Source organism: Copadichromis virginalis, linkage group LG7, assembly GCF_057382275.1.
Source record: "Copadichromis virginalis isolate Kocher_CV1m ecotype Utaka linkage group LG7, C_Virginalis_male_GT1.1, whole genome shotgun sequence".
Taxonomy (NCBI): domain Eukaryota; kingdom Metazoa; phylum Chordata; class Actinopteri; order Cichliformes; family Cichlidae; genus Copadichromis; species Copadichromis virginalis.
The window spans coordinates 28958645-28984634 of record NC_140624.1 but is presented as its reverse complement, the minus strand read 5'-3'; the positions used below and the strand labels follow the sequence as shown (position 1 = coordinate 28984634).

Below are 25990 nucleotides of genomic sequence, written 5' to 3'. Positions count from 1 at the left end.
TGTGGCTGTTGGAATGATGTCAGCTGGGCAGTGAGTTCAGGACACTTACGCTGAACTGGGGGAGGAACAAGGGTTAAAAACACTCTGATGTGCATCAGAAAGCAGAGTGATTGCACCAGGTCGGTGGGCCGGCTCACAGTTGTTAAAGTCCCGCTGCCCTCACAAGTTTGTTAAAGCTGCTGATTGTGATGCACAGGAGGGAAATCAGCCTACCGCCCTCTGACATGAGGAGGAAATAGCATTTACTTTCTCTGAAGGGGCAGGACTTATGTCTGTACATGGAGGGGAGCTGATGAAACAGCCTCGTCTGGACTCCACATTGTTAATTATTTACCTCCTGCTGTGGTAATACAGCTGAACTCCCTCCTCCTGTAGTTTCTACTCTACCCTGATGCTTTTCAGAGAATATCTGAGTTCATTCAGCTTGAACCAACCAACCAACAAATCAATCACCCAACCAAACATCCCATCAATCAACCGACCAACGGATCAACTGACCAACCGATTGATCGATCAATCAATCAATCACATTTGGTTGGTTTTGGTTTTTACACACATACAGCTCTGGTGACATCAGGGCCCACGAGTCATGTGTGGAGTAATATCACCTCCACAAACATGTATGTAGAGTCCGGGAGCTGCTGTGACATCACCACAACCTCACCTCAGAGAAGGATGAGCAGAACATGAAGAGGTGGAACTGCTGTGTGAGCTCAGCTTGAAGAAACATGTATATGTGTCCCTGAGATCTCCTGAAGATGAATCCTTCAGTGTTTCACACCAAGCATAGAGTAATTGAGGTTTCAGGTTTGTGAGAGCTCCTCACCCAAAAACTCCCAGCATGAAGAAGCTGTGTGATGACTGCAGGGTGCACACACACACACACACACACACACACACACACACACACACACACACACACACACACACACACACACACACACACACACACAGGCGCATACACACACACACTTCCACAGAGTGTATCTCACTGACTATATCTCGCCGAAAACCTACCAACTCAGACCTCAGCAGGACCACTGCTGCCTCACACCTCGTGAATGGTTGAAGGTGATAAAAATCCTCTGATCACGGAGGCTCGTCACAGAAACACCTGCTGCAGGTGAAAGAAATCTGCTGCTAACATGAACTTATGAAAGATTTGAATTTAAACAAAACTACAGTCTCATCTGCTACTGTGGTAACGCAGGAAATATGGGAGCGAGCTGCTGGTCATTCTCTGGAAGGAAAGGATTACCTGCACATTCATGCCATTTGTTGTATATCTTATTTGAAAAAACAGCTGTTCTTAAGCACAGGGTCCTGCTGACCCACACGCTGCCACAACATCTGCATAACATCCTCGTCTAGCTGTGCAGACACTTCCAGCTGCTCACGACTGCCATTCAGGCAGCTTTCCTCTGCACTCAGGCAAGCTAACAGTGCAAAATGTTTTGGATGGAGAAGCAGTGACGAAGGTCTGAGGGAGAAGCAGGAGTTTGGACTTTAGAAAACATCCAGGCAGCATCTGCAGGACAGACAGCTGAGATTTCAACTGCCTGATCATGTGACCTCTACTGAATACACCCATATCTTTGACCACCAGCAGTCTCTCAGGGGTCACATGGTGGTGCTGGAGGTGCTGTGATTGGTCAGTGAGACTGGACAGGTGCGACACAGTCCAGATAAAACGAGAAGTGGTGTTAAAGGTCTGAGAGTCAAGGACAAAAATACCTCAAAGCAGTGAGTGAGCGTCACGTTTAATGTAAGAGCCACAAGTGCAAAATTTATGATGTTATATTCAGTGTTGGGAAGGTTACTTTTAAAATGTATTCCTCTACAGATTACAGAATACATGGCCCAAAATGTATTTTGCAATGTATTCCATTAAGTTACTCAATGAGATTAACGTATTCTGAATACTTTGGATTACTAGATATATATTTTCATGCTTTTTACAACTGTAATAACAAATGTACTATTGTTGTGTGATTTATTACTATTACTGAAGGTTACTCGCTATACCAATACCAACTAGATTTTTAAATCTTAATATAAAATGAGTAACAGTAGTATCATGGTCCTGAGTCTGTGGACTCAGTGGTTTTGGTATTATGTCACTAGCAGGGACCACTTCCTTAGTGATGATGGGCAATGAGGGATGAGGAAGTGTGAATAGTGCTGCGGTTTGGGGAAAGCCTTGAAGGGGACTGGCGATGGTGAGTTTATTTTGAAATAGTATATAGGCGTGGGGCTGCCCGATTGACTGGTTTTGCTTCGTTTGAGGATGAAAATGAGGCAGTCTTTGGAGACTGGGTGGATGTCACTAAAGCACAGGTGAAGAGTCGAATGGGACTTCAAAGATGAGGAGGTGAATTCGGAACAGCGTAAGAAGCCAAAGAAGGCGAGTAGGAACATGGGTTTGAGTGTGCGTGCCAGGAAGTAGTTGCTATACTTCAGCCGGAGGGTAGAAATGCAGCGATGTAGAAGATCTGAAGTTAGGGGTAAGCGGTGTAGGGTCGTGGCAGGTGACTAACGCTGGAAACCTTTGGTGAGTGGTGATATCTGGGATGACGTAATGGTTAAGCATGGTGAACCTGTGAGCAGTTTGATAAAGAAGTTGATGCCACTGAGGGATGGAATGAACGGAACATGTTCCAAACTGTCCAATATGAGGACAATGTGCTTGCTGCAAGGCTATTTATAATCGCTTCTTGGGAGATGCTGATAAGTTCTGCGATGCTGGGGTTTAGGTCTCGAACGTTGTAGCTGAAAATGGAGGAACTGGAGTCGGAGCTGCCTCTGCGTAGGGCGCCAAGGCTATGAATGTCTTCGGCCATAATAGCCCCCAAAGCCGACAGAAGGGGCGGCATCTATGAAGAGCTGAACGCCGTCGGGGTGGGACAGCTGATCGTTGTAGAAGAAGGTGATGCCATTCCAGTTAGTGAGCAGAAGTTGGCAGAAACGCAATTCGGCCCTGGAAGAGCTATCCAGCATGGCGGAGTTAAGGAGTGACGGTTTGGGTGCAGCGAGTGAAAGCAAGTGAGAGATAAGTTTAAGTGTCCCAACAGGGAGAGCAGCTGTCGTTTGGCGCAAGTGGTGCAAAATGTTTTGGATGGAGAATTGAGCTTTTCGATGGGCAGGGAGGCCTGGAAACGTTCAGTGTCAAGGGTTATCCCGAGGAACTCCAGGGATGTTGAAGATCCCTCCGTTTTCTCTTCCGACAAAGGGACGCCGAGTTCGGAGAAGACTGCCCTCGGGATTGATAATCTGTGAGCTGGCGGTGACGTGGGAGGGGGGGATTACTAGGAAGTCATCAAGGAGGTGAACCATCTATTTTTTTCTCTCTTTCTTCTTTTCTCTCTCTTTTATCTCACTCTCTCTTTTCTTTTTCTTTTTTTTGTTCTTCTTCTTTCTTTCTCTTGTTTTGTTTTGGTTCTTTGACTGCAGGTTTTTGCGAGTGCAAGAAACCGATGGCTGGGCGACGATCCCTCGGTGGAAGCTTTGTGAGAAACCTTTTACTAAGAAGTTGACAAAGTCTGAGTTAGGGTGATTTTTTTTTTCATATAAGGCATCTTCTAGTGCCGGAATGTGGATGGGTGTGGAGGCTGACAGAGCTCGTCATGGCATGGTGGGGTTGTGGGGGCATGCGGGGCGGGAATGGCCGCCGTCGCAAAAGGAGCAGCAGTGAAGATAGCGGCATTGAGACAAGGAACAGCCGGAGTCGTTGAAGTTATTGCAAATGGTACAAATGTATTATTGCTGTGTGATTTATTACTATTACTGAAGGTTACTCGCTATAGCAATACCAACTAGATTTTTAAATCTTAATATAAAATGAGTAACAGTAGTTTCATGGTCCTGAGTCTGTGGACTCAGTGGTTTTGGTTTTCATTATTATTTCACTAGCAGGGACCACTTCCTTAGTGATGATGGGCAATGAGGGATGAGGAAGTGTGAATAGTGCTGCGGTTTGGGGAAGGCCTTGAAGGGGACTGGCGACGGCTCTCGGGCCGGGCAGAACCCCATGTACTAACGGGTTAGGGTGATTTTTTTTTTTTTCATTTAAGGCGTCTTCTAGTGCCGGAATTTGGATGGGTGTGGAGGCTGACAGAGCTCGTCATAGCTTGGTGGGGTTGTGGAGGCAGGCAGGGTGGGAATGGCCACCGCCGCAAAAGGAGCAGCAGTGGTAGATGATACGTAAAAGCTAATTTTGCCAAAGTGCTTAAGATACTTTTTTTAAATGAGCTTTTTTTTCTTCTTCTTAAAGAAATCTACTACCTCATGTGTAATTTTTTATGTCATGTGTCATTTTCATTGCAAATATTAATCACAGTTAAATTAAGAGGGGATGGTAAAAACAGTGAACTTCAGAGCTGTGATGTCATCAAGTACACTGCCATTCCAATTGTAGAACAATCGCGGTGGATTCTCCGGACTCTCGTCTGAACTTACGAAGTCGGGACCTGCGAGAATGGGCTCGCGTACTTGAGCATTGAGAAATGGCCTAACAGTCTGCAGTCTAACATCAGCTAATATCAGCTAACAAAGTTAGTTCTGTGGTGAGTAGCCTTCATTAATAGTAATAAAAATCACACAGCAATAGTACATCAAAGATACTGAAGTTTCATCCATCTCATTCTTCTTATGAAGTGGTGTCGGAATTTGGTGTCGGAAGACATGCATTCTTGACTAAGACTGCATTTAATCATCAAAACTGGAAAAGGCATAGAGAGGGAGAGAGCCTAACATATGAAACATGAAATGACCACCGTGTATTCTATTTATTTCATCAAAGTAACTGTATTCTGATTACCACCCATTTAAAAAGTAACTGTAACAGATTACAGTTACTCAGATTTTGTATGTTAAATACTTAACGCCGATACATGTTTCTCGTTCCTCCCCAACACTGTTTATATTAAAGGTTATGAAAGAACGCAGAGACATCCTAACAGGATTTATAAAAACTGCGAGGACCTGAAGCTCTTTGATCAGTCCAGCCTGTCAGGTGAAGCAGGTGAGTTGCAGGCATGAGAGTTAAATATAGCATGATTCTTGAGGCGGCTGCTGTTGTGATTTGGCACTGTAAAAGTGGGTATAAGTGTATAAGTGAGTGGGTTTGTCCACTCAGACTGTGAACATTAAACTGATCTAAGTTCAGTTTCTAACAGAGCTGAACCGAGTGTTTCAGGCCTGAAAGTTTCATGTGGAGATCTGCTGGACTGATGAAGCTGTGAGGCTCAGGCAAAGGGAGGTTGCCAGGTGGATGGACGGGTGGAGAACAACTAACTGAATGAAACCAGCAGGTTTCCATGAACTGTGCAGTTAGTTAACAGTGAAGCTATGATGCAGCAGCGACTCCTGCTCAGGATCAGGAGAATAAAATATGTCTCTGGCTGTTGTGAACTCAGATAGTAAAGTTTTGCAAATGATGGAGGAAACCTCGAAATGGCTGCAAGCATCCTCGTACAGAGCTCACACTGACAAATATTTATGATGCAGACTGCTGAGCTGATTATGAAACTTTTAATGAGGACTGATGGGACAGCTGCACTGAATCAGTCTGCAGATAAAATCGAGCAGCTTTAATAGAAACTTCAGAGATTTTTACCTGTAAACCAATTTCCTGTGCTGCCCTGTGTGCGCCCCAGGACTGCAGTGATCCGATGTAATAATCTCTCATTAGAAAAATAAATAGAAGCCTCCCGACGGCCTTAATCACGTCTACTTTGCTCTGCTGTTCCTCATTCACACTGATAATCAAATCCTTTTTGGTTGTTGTATCTGCTGATCAGTACTGACACTGATGTATGTAATAAATGTGCTCATATAATAAGCTGTTATTTCCTAATGCCACAGCGTGACACTGTGTGTCCCCAGCCTGTGAGTGATGCTCCCGTAGGCCTCCCCAGACCATGTGGTCATTCTGGAGGCAGTTGAGACATTAGAACTGAGGCCTCAGCAGGGTCGTAGAAACCAGCGACTGGTGTGTTTGTCCATGAATGAATGTGCTGTGACCCAAAACTCCAGTCACAGCCTACCACTTCAAAGCAAAGACATTCAGTCTTTAAGGTGGTACAGGTGAGAACTAACCTAAACCAAGAAAATTCCTTGGTGTGATAATACATCACAATATATCCTGGATTCCCCACATTACTTAAATTAAAGTCTCTGCCAATTCTCTACAAGGTTAAGGATTGCATAAATCAAACTTACATTATGCAACAAAAGAGCAATAAAGGATTATAAATAAAACCACTTCAAGAGAACCAACTAATCCACTTTTTATTAAATTGAATATTCTCAATATTCCCCAGGCCTGGCGAGCCTCTCATGGCCGGGCCTAAGTCCATGGCGCCCGACCTAGCACAGCCTGAAAAAGAGACATGGGCCCATCTTCTTGCAGGCCCACCACCCACAGGAGGCGGTGTAGGGAGTCAGGTGCATTGTGTGCCGGGCGGAGGCCAGGAGCGGAGGCCCTGGATGACTGATCCCCAGCTACCAAGATTGGCAATTGGGACATGGAATGTCACCTCTCTTTTGGGGAAGGAGCCTGAGTGAGCGTCTGGTTGAGAGGTACCAGCTAGATATAGTCAGGCTCACCTCAACGCACTTCTTGGGCTCTGGAGCCCTTCTCCTTGAGAGGGGCTGGACTCCCTTGCCCTTGGCGAGAGGCGACGAGAGGGTTTGTATCCTGCGCCTTCAGGTAGGGGTACATGTCCTGACGCGTATGCACTGAGTGGCAGTTCAGAATACTCAGCTTTCTTGGAGTCCCTGGGTGGGGTGCTGGAGGGTGCTCCACCTGGGGACTCTGTTGTGCTACTGGGAGACTTCAATGCAATGACAGTGAGACCTGGAGGGGCGTTACTGGGAGGAATAGCCTCCCAGATCTGAACCCAAGCAGTGTTTTATTGTTGGACTTCTCTGCAAACCACAGTTTGGACATAACAAACACCATGTTCGAACATAAGAGTGTCCATAAGTGCACGTGGCACCAGGATGCTCTAGGCCGCAGGTCGATTATCAATTTTGTAATTGTATCATGAGACCTAAGGATATGTTCTGGATGTTCAGGTAAAGAGAGGGACTGAGCTGTCAACTGATCACCACCTGGTGGTGAGTTTGATCAGTGGCAGGAGAGGACGCTGGAAAGACCTGGCGTGCCTAAATGTATACTAAGGGTGCACTGGGAACGCCTGGCAGAGGCCCAAGTCTGTGAGATCTTCAGTGAACACCTCCGGCAGAGCTTCAACAGCATTCCAAGGGAGACTAGGGACTTTGAGTTCAAATGTTTCAGCTACTCCATTGCCAAAAACGCTGCACTGAGCTGTGGCCACAAGGTGGTTGGTGCCTGACGTGGTGGTAACCCCTGAGCCAAATGGTGAAAATCAGAGGTGAAGGGAGCCACCAGGCTGAAGGAGTCCTATCGGGCTTGGTTAGCCTGTGGGACCTCAGAGTCAGCTAATAGGTATCAACGGGCCAAGCGAAACATGGCGCAGGCAGTAGCTGAAGCAAAAACTCAGGTGTGGGAGGAGTTCGGAAAGGCCATGGAAAAAGACTTTTGGACTACCTCGAAGAGATTCTGGCAAACCGTCAGGCAACTCAGGAGGTGAAAGCGGTGCTCCACCTGCACTGTGTACAGTGCAGGTGGAGCGCTGCTGACTTTGACTAAGAAAATTGTCAGGCGGTGGAAGGAATACTTCAAGGACCTCCTTAATCCCACTAGCACATCTTCCGTGGAGGAAGCAGAGTCTGGGGACAAGAGGGATGACCTCCCACTCTCCGTGGGGGGGAGGTCACTGAGGCAATTAAATAATTTCTTGGTGGCAGAGCCCCTGGGGTGTATGAGGTCTACCGTGAGTTCCTGAAGGCTCTGGATGTTGTAGGGCTGTCCTGGTTGACACACTTCTACAATGTTGCATGGAGATAATAATAATAATAATACAGGGAGTGCAGAATTATTAGGCAAATGAGTATTTTGTCCACATCATCCTCTTCATGCATGTTGTCTTACTCCAAGCTGTATAGGCTCGAAAGCCTACTACCAATTAAGCATATTAGGTGATGTGCATCTCTGTAATGAGAAGGGGTGTGGTCTAATGACATCAACACCCTATATCAGGTGTGCATAATTATTAGGCAACGTCCTTTCCTTTGGCAAAATGGGTCAAAAGAAGGACTTGACAGGCTCAGAAAAGTCAAAAATAGTGAGATATCTTGCAGAGGGATGCAGCAGTCTCAAAATTGCAAAGCTTCTGAAGCGTGATCATCGAACAATCAAGCGTTTCATTCAAAATAGTCAACAGGGTCGCAAGAAGCGTGTGGAAAAACCAAGGCGCAAAATAACTGCCCATGAACTGAGAAAAGTCAAGCGTGCAGCTGCCAAGATGCCACTTGCCACCAGTTTGGCCATATTTCAGAGCTGCAACATCACTGGAGTGCCCAAAAGCACAAGGTGTGCAATACTCAGAGACATGGCCAAGGTAAGAAAGGCTGAAAGACGACCACCACTGAACAAGACACACAAGCTGAAACGTCAAGACTGGGCCAAGAAATATCTCAAGACTGGTTTTTCTAAGGTTTTATGGACTGATGAAATGAGAGTGAGTCTTGATGGGCCAGATGGATGGGCCCGTGGCTGGATTGGTAAAGGGCAGAGAGCTCCAGTCCGACTCAGACGCCAGCAAGGTGGAGGTGGAGTACTGGTTTGGGCTGGTATCATCAAAGATGAGCTTGTGGGGCCTTTTCGGGTTGAGGATGGAGTCAAGCTCAACTCCCAGTCCTACTGCCAGTTTCTGGAAGACACCTTCTTCAAGCAGTGGTACAGGAAGAAGTCTGCATCCTTCAAGAAAAACATGATTTCCATGCAGGACAATGCTCCATCACACACGTCCAAGTACTCCACAGCATGGCTGGCAAGAAAGGGTATAAAAGAAGAAAAACTAATGACATGGCCACCTTGTTCACCTGATCTGAACCCCATTGAGAACCTGTGGTCCATCATCAAATGTGAGATTTACAAGGAGGGAAAACAGTACACCTCTCTGAACAGTGTCTGGGAGGCTGTGGTTGCTGCTGCACGCAATGTTGATGGTGAACAGATGAAAACACTGACAGAATCCATGGATGGCAGGCTTTTGAGTGTCCTTGCAAAGAAAGGTGGCTATATTGGTCGCTGATTTGTTTTTGTTTTGTTTTTGAAAGTCAGAAATGTATATTTATGAATGTGGAGATGTTATATTGGTTTCACTGGTAAAAATAAATAATTGAAATGGGTATATATTTGGTTTTTGTTAAGTTGCCTAATAATTATGCACAGTAATAGTCATCTGCACACAGATATCCTCCTAAAATAGCTAAAACTAAAAACAAACTAAAAACTACTTCCAAAAACATTCAGCTTTGATATTAATGAGTTTTTTGGGTTCATTGAGAACATGGTTGTTGTTCAATAATAAAATTATTCCTCAAAAATACAACTTGCCTAATAATTCTGCATTCCCTGTAATAATAACTTTATTTATAAAGTTTACAAACAAAGTGCTGTACAACTAAAGAGATAAATAAAATAAAAGCGATACATAGCAATACAGGTAAAAGACACAATACAAGTTAAAAATAATAAAAATTTAAAAACTAAAAGCCATAGAATTGACATGTAAGATGGGGTGAACAAATGTGTCTTCAGCTTAGTTTTAAAAACCTCCACAGAGCATGCCTGCCTAATATCTTGAGGGAGGGTGTTCCACAGAAACGGGGCACGAAAAGAAAAAGCACGCTCTCCAATTGTCTTTTTTCTGGCTCTAGGAACCTTTAGAAGGCCAGAGTCCTGAGATCGAAGAGCACGGGATGGAACGTAAAGATGTAAAAGGTCGGAGAGGTATGAAGGTGCCAATCCGTTTAAAGCCTTGTAGATGAGCAGCAGGACCTTAAAATCTGCTCGAACCTGACAAGGTAGCCAATGAAGAGAGTTCAGTACAGGGCTAATGTGCTCAAATTTCCCAGTTCTTGTTAAAATGCGAGCAGCTGCATTTTGCACCATCTGTAGACCTCTAAAACCTTTCTTTGGTAGCCCAGAAAGAAGAGCGTTACAATAATCAATACGTGAGGACACAAATGCATGGACAAGAACCTCTGCAGTGTCGCTTGACAAACCTTGTCTGATTCTGGCTATGTTCCTCAAATGATAAAAGGCGGTCTTTGTTATCTCTTTTACATGAGATTCAAAGGAGAGCACCATGTCGAACCACACGCCCAAGTTTTACCTTGTTCCTGCAATTTATGACACTGTCATCAATTTTCAAGATGAAATTTTGGGACAAGTGCTGAAATCAATATTTAGGAGCAAGAAATTATCTGATAACCAGCCCTTAATTGCAGATAGACAAGATTCTAGTTTAAAGACTTCAGCACAATTTTCAATGGTTAAAGGAACATAAAGCTGCAGGTCATCAGCGTAACAATGAAAGGTTACATTAAAAGAACGTAGAAGAAGAGGCAGCAGGTACATAGAAAACAGCAATGGTCCAAGTACAGAGCCCTGAGGGACCCCATGCCTCACTGCACAAGTCTCGGAGAGATCATTTTTAAAACTAACAGTCTGAGACCTCCCAGACAGGTAAGATCTCAGCCATGATAAAACATTTCCTGTAATTCCAATAAAATGTTCAAGCCTATCTAATAAAATGCAGTGATCCACAGTGTCAAACGCAGCACTTAGATCCAGCAGTAATAAAACTGAAGTGCGATCATTGCCTGCATTTACCAGCAGATCATTTACATGTACCACTTTTACTAAAGCTGTTTCTGTGGAGTGATTTGGTCTAAAAGCAGACTGAAATGGTTCGAACAGATTGCTTGTTGACAAATGCTCAGTGAGCTGCTTAAAAACCACTTTTTCAAAGACTTTAGATAAAAAAGACAGATGTGAGATGGGTCTATAGTTTGCGACCATGTCAACATCCAGTCCAGGCTTTTTCAAGATAGGCACTACCACAGCTGATTTAAAACATTCAGGGAAGACTCCAGTTGTCAATGAAGTATTTAAAAGAAACAGAATGTAGGGTCCTAATGCTGACCACAGTTCCTTTATAGCCCAGGCTGGTAGAGGATCCAAAGAACAGGTTGTACATCGAGCTGCTTTTACAACCTTAGTTAATCCAGACAGAGAAATAACCTTGAAGTCAGAGAACAGTTTATCAACACCAACAGGCAAAGCAGCCGAGTAGTCTAATGAACAGCTTGAGGATGTCATGGCCCTGGGTCATGTGACCCAGTATTCTGAGTTTCTTGGTGTTTTGTTATTCTTTTTAGTCTAGTTTCATTTTGGTTTATCTAGTTACATTCTGCCATGTTTCATGTCCAAGTTTTCTTTGTTTTTCAAGTTCATGTCATGTCTAATCTCCATGTTTTCTGTTTTACTTTGAAAGTCTGTATTCAATGTCAGTGTATTCAGTTTCACTTCTCCTGTCCCGTCATTAGGTTCATGTGTGTCAGCTGTGCTCCCATGTGTGGCCACTTCCCCTAATCATCCTTCATGTGTATTTAGTCTCTGTGTTTCATACAGTCTGTGTTGCGTCGTCTGTGTTCCCACCCTCCGTGGTTCCATGCCCAGTCTTTTGTATCCCCAGCCATAGCCTTACCATAGTTTGTTCCCAGTTTAGGTTCCTGTTTAGTTACTGCTCTTGTGCTGCCCTCATTCTTGTTTGTTTCTTTCGTGATCATCAGCCACAATAAAAGGCTCGCTTTTGTTTAAGTTCACTCCCGTATCCTCACTTGTGTTCGCACCTGGGTCCACCACACACATCTCCGCACGGTCTGTCTCCACAAACCGTGACAGTACAATGCGAACCATGTCGGACCCAGTGACACATAGTAGAGACGTAATCCAGGCAGTGGAGTCGTTATGCTGCCAGTGGAGGCAAAGCTCTAGAGAGGAGGAGAGGGAGGAGTTACTTCACTCGTTGCGGGTAAGCGTCAAGGTTTTTCCCTGGTTATGGGAAGCGCTACCCCCTCTGATCTCGGAGCAAGATCAGAGGGGGCTACCTCCGCACCTCCGCACCATCCTCCAACCCCGTCCACGGGAGGCTGCGCGGCCCGGTGTGTGGGCTGCATCACCACAGCCCCGCGGCCGCGCAGCCTCCCCTCCGCCTGCTGTGAGCGTGTGAGTCGGCACGCTGAAGTTCACCACGGCGCCACACTCTTCTGCGCCGGCGCCACCCCTCAGCTCACCGGTTTCCAGTTCGCTATCACAGCTCAGTCGTTCACCCTCGCCGCCTCGACTGACCTACCCGTCTCCCGCTTCGTATCTGGGACGGATGTGGTCGGAAGACGAGGAGCCGGTCGCCACAGAAATTCAAGTTTCGTCCACGACCACTTCAAAAAGGAAGCGGCGTTCACGTCGCCGTCGCTCATTGCTCGCCCTCCACTGAGCAACACGAGGATGCTGTGGAGGTCATGAATTTCAACCTCGAGGAGCGGCAGCGCGCTGCATGCGCTCAACTGGAGGAAGAGCTCCAGTTGAAGCCGTGGGTCGCTCCTAACTATGAAGAGATCTTCCGGGGAACTCGCCTGGCTCTCAGGGGTCCCCTGAGCGTCCAGGAACTCTCACCTAACGCTCCATCAGCACCCAGTTCCCCAGCCTCTGCGACGCCGCCTGGCACTCATGAGGCGCCGCTGTCTGGTTCATCGGAAACTACAATCAAGAAGAAACGGCATTCGCGTCCCCATCGCGCTGCGCGACGACCGGAGGTGAGTGAATGCAGTCTTTCATCACCAGCCTCCATTGAAACCTTAGAAGATGAACTAGATGCAGAATTACAGATTCAAGGGTCAAAGTTAAAAGAGACACATAGTGTCAAGATGGCTGACTCTAGTACTGTGAATGGTGTGGTTGTTTTGTCTGGTTTCCACGAACAAGGAGTAAGACCCACACAGACGGTAAATTCCAGCACTGGAGAGTTTCTGCCTGTGTTCTTGTCACCGCCACCCGAACAGGAGTTTGACTGTCCAGCCTCTGAGCCGACCGTTTTGTGTTTTTCTTATAGCGAAAATAAAAATACTGTTTCAGTGCTAACTGTAGGCTGAGTAATGCAGTGCTAACCGAGCCACAGCCTAGAGATTTTTTCCCAAAAACAACCATGGACAAACCTAGTAATCTTGCAGGGACCTCTGACGCTACACTTAGATTGAAAGAGACCTCCACAGACCTAAATGCTGATTGTGTGGGGGGAGGGGGGGAGGCGTTTTCTCCTGTGTCCTTTAATGTGCCTGGGGTCCCATCAAAGACTGAGTTACCTGTGGCTAACGCCTCCCTTCCTGCTCTGCTCACCAACAAGCTACTTAAAGTAGGTCCCTGTGCTTTCATAGCAAGTAAGGATTTTTTAGAGGAGGGTCATGACGTAAGGTATAAAAGGACTGAGTGTGAGATGATGTGTGATCATGTTTTGCCTGCTGCTCCTATTTTCAATGAACTTAAAACTGAGAATGCTGATCATGAACTCACGTTGGAACTGAAAGATGACAACATGGATTCAGATCAGGGTAACATGAACTGTGAGATGTCCCAACCTGAATTCTGTTTTCCTCACAATCGTGAGCAGGGTGTTTTTGGACTGTTTACCTCCAGCACTGCCACCTCCAATCAGAAGATTGAGGCTGAGACCAGGGGATACAATTCTACTGTTAATGAACATGTGGTGTCCCCTCACGGAGTTAACTTGACACAATTCTCCTGTGTTTCTGTGAGCACATTAGACAAGGTTTTGAGTTCCAAGGATAATGTTACCACCAGCACACAGCCTGAAATGTCACCTGTCTCAGCTATGGGTGCTAGCACAGCATTATCCGTACCCATTTCACCATACACTCTACATAACACCCTTGAGTTACAGTCCACCTCAAGCGTGGTTCCAAGTCAATGTACCACTTACCGCTATCATGCTGGTCAGTTCTCATGGACCAGATCCATACCTGAATATTTCATGTTTGCCCAGGAGCTTATCCATGAAGGTTTAAGTCATGTTTTTGTGGGTAATATTGTAATCCTTGTTTTCCCTGTGGCTGACCCAGCTTATCTGGGCCATAATGATATGTCATTGATTGAGGCTGAAAGGAGGAATGTAGAAACAGGGCTTTCTGTTTTAGAGCCTATTATGACAGCCAACATGAGTCTTGAAGTGAATGAGCTGGTCTCTGCCTATGGACATCTAACACCTGTTTGCTTCTGGACTGATAACTGTAAGATGTCATGTGAACGCAGCCAGCCTCTTGCCACGTCAGCTGGAGGGCCCAAGGAGCCCGTCCAGCCACCACCTGCGGCTGCCTCACGGTCGCCTGGTCCAGCCGCGGCCTCAGCTTCTGCTTCGCCTGGTCCAGCCGCGGCCTCAGCTTCTGCTTCGCCTGGTCCAGCCGCGGCCTCAGCTTCTGCGTCGCCTGGTCCTGCCTCGCCTGGTCATGCCGCTGCAGTGCCACCACCAGCGCCTGCCAAGCTACGTCCGCAACTGGGCCTTCGCCGGCCACTTTCCGGGCCACTGGCTGGACGGCTTCGCCGGCATGGGCGGCCCCCTGACCTCTTTAGCAACCGCCGTGCCCATGGCAGGCCTCCTGAAAGTTGTTGCCGGAATCGCCGCAGTTTTCCACGTGGCTGCCCTCCGGACCTCCTCAGCCGCCACCACTTTTTCCGTGGTCGTCCCCCTGAGTTGTTAGATCCTGGACTGTTGCGCCATCGGTCTGTCTCCACAAACCGTGACAGAGGAGGGAGTTACCTGATTTCTAAGTGTTTCAGCCTTGTCTCTGAAAAACGGATGATGTGGTTCTGTTGGCTCATCATGTGATGGCCTCCAGCTCGCAGTGGAACGGTTCACAGCCGAGTGTGAAGCAGTGGGAATGAGAATCAGGACCTCCAAATCTGAGGCCATGGTCCTCAGCCGGAAAAGGGTAGAGTGCCCACTCTGGGTCAGAGACGAGTTCCTGCCCCAAGTGAAGGATTTTAAGTGTCTTGGGGTCTAATTCATGAGTGACGGGAGAAGGGAGCAAGAGATCGACAGAAGGATTGGTGCTGCGGCTGCAGTGATGCGGATGCTGTATGGGTCTGTCGTGGAGAAGAGAGAGCTGAGTGTAACAGCGAAGCTCTCAATTTACCGGTTAATCTACGTACCTATTAATCTACCCTCACCTATGTTCACGAGCTGTGGGTAGTGACTGAAAGAATGAGATCACGGATACAAGCGGCAAAAATGAGCATCTTCTGAAGGGTGGCTGGCCTCTCCCTTAGAGACAGGTTGAGAAGTTCAGTAGGAACAGAAAAAGTGTAAACTTCATCCTACTCCTTTTTGAATATGAAGATTGTGTAGACATAGAGATATTCATGAAACTTGATGTTTTTAAGTTTTTCTTTTCTCTTGTTTTTTCACTTATATTTACAAGTTCGAAATAAATTATTTGGAGATTATGTATCGGAATTTCAGGAGCGGGACCACGCCTCCAAACACGCTCTTTCTGGTTGTCATCTATATAGGTTCCCCCCCAATTCTGCAAACTGTTCATTTTCGTTTACATGTCCCACCCTCCCTCCCTCCTTGTTCTCAATTCTTTAACTTCTTCACTCCTATTTAGTACATGGGGATTTGCCAGGCCCGGGAGCCGTCGCCAGTCCCCTTTGAGGCCTTCCCCAAATCGCAGCTCAACTCATGTCAAAGCATTCACCTTTACCTACTAAAATGTTGTCAAACCTAAAATGAGGACGTGGGCCGAGCTAGTCAATCTATCTATCTGTCTATCTAGTCCCAATCAGAAAACCTCAAACTTCAACCAATAAACAGGACCTAAAGCGTTTTCAGAGGGGCGGACCAATCCCGTCTGACTCCAGAGTGGTCAGTGTCGCAGGTCACCGTCCACCCTCAGAATGATACCTAATGGTTCACAGCCGAATTGGACTCTCAAGTAAATTTCATTGTGATGGATAAACACTCAAAACAGCAGTGATTAATAGTCAGAGATGAAGCAGGTCAGCCTGCACTCCATCGCGGGTCCTGGGTCCTCACCATCTCCTCCTGGGTTGCTATGACAGCCGCATATCAGCTGATGCTAAGAGTGCTGTCTATTACTCAGGCTGATGTTGATGGAGCACATGTTTGTGTTCCTAAACAGGCAGCGATGATTCATCCTGATAACTGACGTGACGCCTCACCCGGTCTGACCCCAGCCGGCCAGCCAAGAATCCATAACCATTATTTCATGCTTTAACCTCTTCATTCATCAGCCCTCACTCTGACCTTCAGCAGCTAATCATTCAGCACATTCTGCTTCTTGACCTGACCTTGCTTCTCTGTCCCCAATATTGAGGCCAGAAACCCATTCATCAGCCTTCTGATAGAGATGAAGAAAGAGAGACAACGGGAAACAGGAAACAGGAAGCAGAGCTGACCAACATGAGGACAAACAGGAGTTTCGAAAGATAACTCATCTCAGAAACAGAAAGCAGAGGCTCAGATTATCCAAGAATAATCTAGAGATCACAGCAGGAATCAAAAACTCAGCCGACCACCACCACACAATGAAAGCAGTGGAGGAGCAGTGAGGCCAAACAGGAAACACTTTAAACAGAAAGTGTCGTAAACATGAATCCAAAAACCCACAACCATGACATCCGTCTCTCCGTCACTGAGCTTTGGTCTTCCTCTTCAAAAAAACTTTATTAACACAGCAGCTAAGTCCCAGTGTGACTGAGCAGAGATCGTAGCACTCACACACAAACACACACACACTCTCGCACACAAGTTTACAAACTCATGAGCTGATTTGGACCAGAGTAAACCATCTATAGGTGTGAAAACCTCCTGAGTCTCATTCACCCTGTCACCCTTCGACCTCATAGTTGGCTTTTCTGAGTTGCAGCCTTACACCCCTCTCTGCAGCCTTTCGCCTCCTGTTATCCCCCTAAAACCCCACCCCCTTAGAGACTGTTTCAGCTCCCAAACAGACAACAAACAAAACTAAAAATTAGCAAAAAATGACTTAACCTCATAGGACCTGGCATCCACATATGGGGACATCATATTTTGGGTTGTCTAGACCACAATACTAAATTTTGCTCTACATTTTTCTCTACGTTATACTGCCACTGTTCTATTGAAATTTAAAATGAATGTCTAGATATGTGGATATCAGGCCCTGGTAGAGCAAAATTACATTATCCGGTCCCAATCAGCCCAAGTAGCAAAGAGAAATTAAGTATTAAGCAGCATGCACTTCCACTCTTTCACCAGATCGTCTGCCTTACAACGGCAGTAAATCAGCTCTGAATCCCTTGTGTTTTCCCTGAGTTATTTTCATAGTAACTTTGTGCTATGTTTGCAGTAACAGACTTCCTGGCTCATCTTCCACACTCTCTCACCGTGCTCACCTGGTTACCTCCATCGTTACTCCACTCGCTTCTCCCAGCTGCTCGCCAGTGAGGACATCAGCTGCTTTCTACCTGTGCAAAAAGAAGATCACACTCACCTGCCTGCCCTCCTGTTCCGTATCACTGCCCCACTTGGAAGCACGCTCCTCCCTCGACTTGTCGATACCCCAGACCTTGTCTGGCTCCCCCTGCAGTGCTGCTCACCATTGTCACAAGTAAGCCATTCACATATTCCACAGTACAGCCACATCCCATGTCAGACCATTGGCAGATTCATTGGCTTCCTGTTAAATCCAGAATTAAATTTAAAAAATCCTGCTCCTCACATACAAGGTCATGAATAATCAGGCCCCATCTTAACCTAATGACCTTTTGTACCATATCACCCTATTAGAGCACTTCGCTCTCGCTCTGCAGGCCTACTTGTTGTTCCTAGAGTATTTAAAAGTAGAATGGGAGGCAGAGCCTTCAGTTTTCAGGCCCCTCTTCTGTGGAACCAGCTTCCAGTTTGGATTTAGGAGACAGACACTATCTCTACTTTTAAGATTAGGCTTCAAAGTTTCTTTTTTGCTAAACCGTTTAGTTAGGACTGGATCAGTCCATCCATCCATCCATCCATTCGCTTCCGCTTATCCTTTTCAGGGTCGCGGGGGGCGCTGGAGCCTATCCCAGCTGTCATAGGGCGAAAGGCGGGGTACACCCTGGACAGGTCGCCAGTCTGTTTAGTTAGGACTGGATCAGGTGACCCTGAATTCTCCCGTAGTTATGTTGCAATAGGTCTAGGCTGCTGGGGGATTCCCATGATGCATTGGGTATTTCTTCTTCAGTCACCTTTCTCACTCACTATGTGTTAATAGATCTCTCTGCATTGAATCATACTTGTTATTAATCTCTGGCTCTCTTCCACAGTGTCTCTTTGTCCTGTCTTCCGCCCCTCAGCAGATGGCCCCGCCCCTCCCTGAGCCTGGCTCTGCTGGAGTTTTCTTCCTTTTAAAAGAGATTTTTTTCTTTCCCACTGTCGCTAAAGTGCTGGCTCATAGGGGGTCATGTGATTGTTGAGTTTTTCTCTGTATGTATTATTTTAGGGACTTTACCTCACAATATAATTTGTTTGGAAGTGACTGCTGATGTGACCTGGTGCTATATGAATAAACTTGACCCTTGGTTAGCAGCACAAGGGCCGGATCAAAAGGAGACAAGCTTTTCAGAGAAGTCAACACGAGAAGACAGAAAAGGAGACTTCAGGAGGAAATGAAGAGAGAGGGTTAATTTTCAGAAAGGCCAAAGATGACCTAAACATGAAATCAAAAGTAAAAACAGGACAAGCACCAAACTTTCTATGATTCATCCATGGCTCAGAATAAGCTGGGGCTAATTTTGATCTATTATTTATGAATAAGTGTGAACTCTTCTGCTCACACAAAGTTTTTTCTGGGAACAAAAACATGAGAATCTCTGAGCACATGAAAACATGAGGCAGGTATGTCCTCCGTCACACACCTCTGCAGTCTTTGACAGCCACCTGCAGTGACACCCATGCTCACACAAACAGAATGTCATCACCATTACAGAAAATGCCATCACCAATCACTGTTTTCCGCCTCATACTGATCGGCGTGGCGTGGTTCTACACTGATGAATAACTCACAGTTTCTTTCACGCCCCACCCGCAGTCATGGCAACAAAGCTTTGCTTTTTCCTTGAGCTTGATCCCCGCAGACTGCCAGCAAACTGAAACTCTGACATCAAAAATACAAAAAGCGGGCGAGCAACGGGCCATTTGTGATAATGTCAAGGACGGTTTGAAAAGGTCCATCACTAATAATGTCAGGGCTCTCCGAAGGTAAAAGCTTGTCTGAGAGAGATAACCATGACTCAGAGAGAAGAGGATGATGGGAGTTTGTGTAACTGCAGTGGTTTCATGGACGGTGGATAGATCCTGTTGACCCAAACAGACAGTTTAATAAACACATCATTGACCAGCTGGCAGGATTAGTATGAAGAAAGGACGGCAGCTCCGAGGGAACTCAAAAGCAACTGTGCAGGAATACGAAAAAATATCTATCTATCAGTCTCTCTCTCTCTCTCTCTCTCTCACTCTCTCTCTCTCTCTCTCTCACTCTCTCTCTCTCTCACTCTCTCCATATATATATACAATTAATATACTGCTGCATGGGCTGGGCTGTAGTTACATTGTGAGGTTTTAAAAACTGAGCTTTAAAATGAATAGTGATAATAAAAACCGAGAGAAGCCGACAGTGATCACTGACTTTTTTAGGGGCCTGTTCAGATTAAATAGAACAAGATACAAACACACTTATACAAACACTTATTAAGGCCCTTTCAGCACATCTCTGAGAAATTGAGGAAAGATCTTTCAAGAATTCTGATGATTTCTAATCATCATAACCTGTTCTGGAGCTGGTAAGGTTTGCAGCGTCAGTTACCACGACGATATACCTTGGCAATAAGCATCGTAATTCATAAAACTCAGAATTACCCCTGAAGTTACCCAAACTAGTCACGGCAGTCTGAAGCTTTAACGTTTACATAAAAGCATGATTAAAAAAAAAAAAAGATTATGCTTTATGATCGGAACCACATACAGAGAACAGAACATCCTTTTGTTCTTTCTCACAAAAGAAAAGACTGAAAGAAAGGGGCGTGAACTGTAATAGACCTCCATTAGCTGAAATAAAAGCTGCAGGTTCAGTCCAATTGTTCTCCTGACGTCTCGTTCTGACGTTCCTTTACAGAACCAACTGTACTTTTAATTAGCTTCAGTTACGTCAGGCAAACAAAGAAATGTGGCTTTGTGTGGTACATCTGTAGCTGCAGCTTTTCAGCCATTTAATTAATTATTTCCTGAATATAATGACATATTCACAGCAGCTTTTGTCTCTGATGACGTCTTGTTGTGTGGAGAAAAATGAGGCAACTGGAGATTCTTTGAAACGGGTGCTTCACGTTTGGATCAGTGAGACTCACAGGAAGCAGAGAAAAGAAAAGATCAGGAAAAAGAGTAACGCAGACCTCTGCTCTACTGTTAGTAAGGAGGAAATAAGGACTGGCTGTGTAACTGTACTCAGTGATGGACACAGCCTCAAAATGTGTAAAGGAAATCAGAAATGAGAAGTTTCAAAGAAATGCAAAATGTTGAAGGAAAAGTGCATTTAATGATAAAATATCTCTGAGATTATACTTCTGTGGCTTTTATCACTGCACGAAGGCATCAGACTGAATAAAAGCAGGACACTCTGTTGCTTCATCAAGCTGTGAGAACTCCAAAAACTAGACGGGACTATAAATACACAAAAAAACACACTGTAAATACAAAAAGCAAGGCCTTACTGTTTTACAGCAAGGCTGTAAAACGAAAATAAATAAATACACAGATCAGTATTAAGGGAAGAGGACGCAGGTAAGGACAGAAACGTGTTGGGTTTTTTTGTTTCTTGATCCTCATGTGACTTTCCATGCAGCTTTTTGGTCTCCCTTCTGCCTCTCAAGTGGTTCTTTGTCTCACTGACTGCCTGGATACCTCTGTATGTGCCTGGTCTTTTTACACAGGGAACAAAGCAGGAAGTTAGCAGATCAGAGCCGCCACTTTATCCTCTCCTAAACAGTTCAAACCTAAATGTCTAACGTATGAATCAAACAATGCTGGTGGGATTGAAGTACCACTCTGGCTCTTTCTGCCCATGTGGTGAACTGACCGCTGTTATTCGTGCTACTTTAGCCAGTCAAACATGTCTCTGTCACATTAGCTCATTAGTGCTCTGTGAGCTCACTGCTCTTTTCTCCAAAGTGAGAAGCAGAGGAGAGAACAGAGGGAGATGAAAAGATGAGGCTGTTCCCGACACTCAGCCCACACTTCCCAACTTCATCTCACCTTCTCGCCCCCCGCTGTGCACATGCTCAAACTTTACCCACAGCCTCATTAGCCGCTGCGAGGCAGCTCAGATCATAACCGCATCAAAGACATCTCAGGAGGGAAAGCTGTTGCTACGGTAACCCAGAGCATCCACAGTGATTTCAGATCAGCTTAAGTGTGTGTGTGTGTCTGTGTGAGTGTGTGTGTTTGCATCATGTTTACACATCTTTGTGGGGACCAAAAATTGGAATGTTACTATACTTGTGGGGACCAACCGTCACTTATGGGGACAAAGCTCCCATCCCTACAAGTTTGAAGGTATTTTTGAGGTTCAAAATGTGGTTTTAAGGGTTAGGGTTAGGTGTTTTGATGGCTGTGGTTCGGGTAAGCGGCTAAGGAAAAGCTTTATGTCAATTAGATGTCCTCACTAAGATATGAAAACAAGTGTTCATGCGCATGTGTGGTTATGCACATACTGAGCAAACGGAGCTGCAGGTACTGCTGACAGTCAGTGGGTGGGGTCACCTGTATGAAAGCATAGGTGTGGCATCTTCCGTTTTCAGCCTGTTTTCAGCCTGTTTCACAGATTTGATGCGGCAGGTGATCACGGACAGAAATGCGACTTTCACTGATCCAGCCCACAAAGTGAGCAAAACATGGAGAAGGACAGATAATGCCCCCGCTTCGTAACACCTGAACGAGGGAGGTTTTTAGAACTCACCTGTTTGCATCATTAGGGGCATGGCCTCTTTGACTGACAGGTGGAGCGTGTTTGTCCTCCATCAAGAAACATCCTGAGGAGACTCTGTGGGGGTCTGACGCGTGGTGCTGAGCAGAGCAGTGTCTTCAGGGCAGGCTGTAAATATCTCACAGACACAGGAGGCTGATTGCACTGCTCGCTCCATCACCTGCTGACTTCCTGCTGCCTTGTCTCTGCTCCATACGAGGAAGGCAGATATGATCACCTCATCCATAATTCATGCACTCACCTCCACCAGATACACGAGGCAAAACATGAAGCTCCTCGTGTTAGCTGAGACATAATACTGATACTTTTATTGTTTATTGCCAATAATCAGTCGCACCAGGGGTTATTATTGTTACAGTTTTCACACTCATCTTCACTCTGCTTCACTCAGCAGATCATTTCTTTCACATATTCTCACCTTTTATGGGGATATAATCGTAATGCTGTAAAATATTTTACTAGCCTAAATGTTACTCATATTCACTGTTTTTTTATTTTAAATTTTATTACATATAAGAACATGAATCCAGGTCAGACACATGTACTACAGGCCGGACTGTGTTCAGGCTGGGTGTGGGAGCCCTATCACAAGTCGGACCTTCCGCCTTACGTTGATCCTGGATTACTTCTCCTCAGTGTCAAACAAAAAAGGCAGTCAGAAGTTTGAGAGACACAGACCTGCTTATTTTCTATTTGTGGTCAATCGAGACTTTTACAGCTCCGACCTGAGGTAAAACACACCTGAACAAATATCACCAGACTGATGGAGAGAAGGTGCAGTGATGTCACACTGACACCTGCTGGTCATGTTTCAGCTTAAGTGCTTCAGATTCTCCATCAGCATCAGCAGATGTCTGATTGGTTCCTGTCACAGATGCACTCAGCTCAGATCCGAACATCCCGGGCGAATCCGAAGACAGAAAATGAAGACCCACAACTTCTGTTACAAGTTCTCAAAGCTTCCGAAATTGTGACACACTTGGGAGCAGGTGGGCTGACACCGTTTTTTGCTCTTTACTTCACTCTGTATGAAGGAAACAAATAAACATCAGTCCTCACTGATGTATATCCGTGCTGCTCCGAGTCTCTTAATACAGTCAGTAACAGCAGCTCTGGCTCAGGTGGATGGCTGATAGTTCAATGAATCCCAACCAGTGCTTTAAGTGGGCCGGTAAGCGCCGGTACTCAGTACCGCCACTTCTAAATATAGCTCTTGAGAGTACCGCCACCTCTCCATGCGCCCAGAACGTGCTTTTAGCGTACCGGTACTCTCATTTGCACATCTGTTATAATCGTTTGGCTGCGCTGCCGCATTTCAGAGCGCCCTTCACAAGCACGCTTCCTAATTCGTCCCACCGAGAGCAGAGACTACATTACCCATACACCAATGTGTTTTACAAGTGAAAAGCGCATGCGTCGCTTTTGCCGTTGTCATGTCAACAACTCAACGTGGTCCGGAGAGGGTGTGTAAAACGCGCAAACAGCTGCTCGGTTAAAATACAAAAACAATGAACACTTAATATGCTCTCCTGGCTTCAGACTCTGAGTAGTAAAAGAACAAGGTCAGAATCAGAGGACTCGCTGGCTGACACCCCACCAAGCCAGAATGATATCGCTGCAGGTCAGGCGCAAGCTAATGAAAGCTGCACTAGTGCCGCGGACGACGGCACTTTTTGCGACCACGAGGACGAGAATGACACCATTTCTACCGATGACAACAGCCGCGTTAGCGAGCACGAGTGGCCAGAATGTTGGTCCCAAGCACAAGTCCGGTATTTCTCCACAAATTACAAGTGGCTGATCAGCAGAAATCAAAAGTTGGGTTGTAGTGTGTGTAGTCAAGTTTGTGCTCGCGTGGACATGCAGCAAGGGCAGAGAGTGTCGCAGGAGTGGAGTGGGTGCTTAATCTCGTCTTTTGGAAGGGACAAGGCTGCACAACAAAACTCACTACGAAAGAAAATAAAAGAGCACAGAGACTCAATTTATCACAAGAAAGCAGTTGAAATAAAAGAGAAGGCAACACAAAATACAATGCAAAAACACATTGAAGATATGAGAAAGGCTGACTACGCTTCAACTTGCAATGTGTTTAGAACAGCTTATAAGATTGGCAAGCATGGGCGTCCCTTTACAGACATGCCAATAGATGTCCAGTTGCAAGTCTTAAATGGTGTCAAGATGGGCAGAGTTTTGCACTCTAATAACTCATGTGCAAATATACTGGATCACATTGCAGCTGAAATTAAAAAGAAGGTAGTCAATGACATAGTGATGAATGAAAGAAAATTGTGTGTGCTCACTGATGAATCCACTACAATAAGTGGAAAGTCTGTGCTTGTCGTGTGCCTGCGGTCAGCTATTTCCAGTGAAAATCCAGACACAATATTTTTTGAACTGATTGAGCTGCAGGGGACCACAGCAAAGGACATCACTGAAGCACTGTTAGGATGTCTTCATAATGATGGCTTTGACCCTCACTACCTACAGGAACATTTGTTGGCATTTGCTTGTGATGGAGCCTCAGTGATGCTTGGGAGGAAAGCAGGAGTTGCTGCGCAGCTTTGTTCCAAATTCCCTTACCTGTTTGTCTGGCATTGTTCCAATCACAGACTGGAACTGGCAGTTTGTGATGTTTTGAAAGAGGTAGGAGGAATCAACCACTAAAATATTCTTAGATCAGCTTTACTCCCTCTACCATGCATCACCAAAAAACCAAAGGGAGTTAACCGAGAGTGCTCACAATGTTGGACAACGTCTCCTTGTGATAGGCCGTGTTTTATCAGTGCGTTGGGTTGCTTCAAGTGAGAGAACAGTGAAAGCAGTATGGGAGAACTACCAAGCTCTGCAGGTACACTTTACAAGTGCTGCTGCTGATACCAGCAGGGACTCAAGAGAGAGCAAAATACAAATTAGTTTATAATTTATTTTATGTGCATTTTGTTAAAAAGAAATTTCAATACCTTTTTGCACATTTTATTTATGTTCAGTAGCTCTTTCTAGCTCAAGCAAATCCACAAACTAATAAAATGATTTATTATTTTGTATAAGGTTGTCTGTTGACTGTTGTATATAAAACCCATTCAATAGTTGTTGTTACCTCAGGGGAGGCGGAAAAAAAATAGAGTACCGGCACCTCTTTTGGGCCACTTAAAGCACTGATCCCAACTACACAGGACCTTCCAGGAGAGAACGGGTCTGTGGAGCAGTGACAGCCTTTCCCCAAACCGGCCAAAATCAAATCTAGAGTTTTCCATTCATGGACAAATTTCTGTGGCTCATCTTAAGGACCAACCCTGAGGTGGGTCCTTTAAGTGAGTCAGGGGTTGTTTACTCAACTCTAACAGACATGTTTTATTTAAAGAAAACATGAAATTCAGGGTAAAAGTCTCAATACCTTCCCTGCACATTGACCAAACCCTGATATGAAAGTGAAAAGTGACCTTTGACCTGGACAACAATGCCAACGTTGAAGCATTGAGGGGGGAGTATGGCGAAGAAGTTTGCATATGTTTGCACCGTTACACCCTGACAGTGCACAGGCAACAGATAAACGAGGGGCAGGACCTCTGTACTCCTAAGTTCTCCTCTGTACCCCATGTGTACACCTCAGTTCTCCTGTGTACTCCTGTGTTCTCCTCTGTTCACCTGTATACTTCTCTGTATTCCTGTCTTCTCTTGTGTACTCCTCTGGCTTTATTTTAAATGCATATGCAATGCATAATGTATTTTTAATGCACAGGTCAGAAAGTTCCAAGATGGACATTTGGAATTACAACTTAACAGAGTCAGGCTAAATTCAAACATTGTAAGTAAGTACCAGTTCCTGAGATGACCCTTCATCCTTTCAGACCTTAAGAAAAAACTGAATGTTTGATTTTCATTCCCTGAGGGGAACAGAGAAGGTCATCAGCTGCTGACATCGTTGTAATGTTTGCATGCCTCAAACATTAATGATGACACC

The 25990-nt window shown here is 45.5% G+C and overlaps 1 pseudogene; it reads left to right on the top strand.

Moving 5' to 3' along the window:
- The first annotated feature begins 12459 nt into the window (after window positions 1-12459).
- LOC146705263 (uncharacterized) lies at window positions 12460-24693 on the top strand (annotated as a pseudogene).
- Window positions 24694-25990: the final 1297 nt, after the last annotated feature.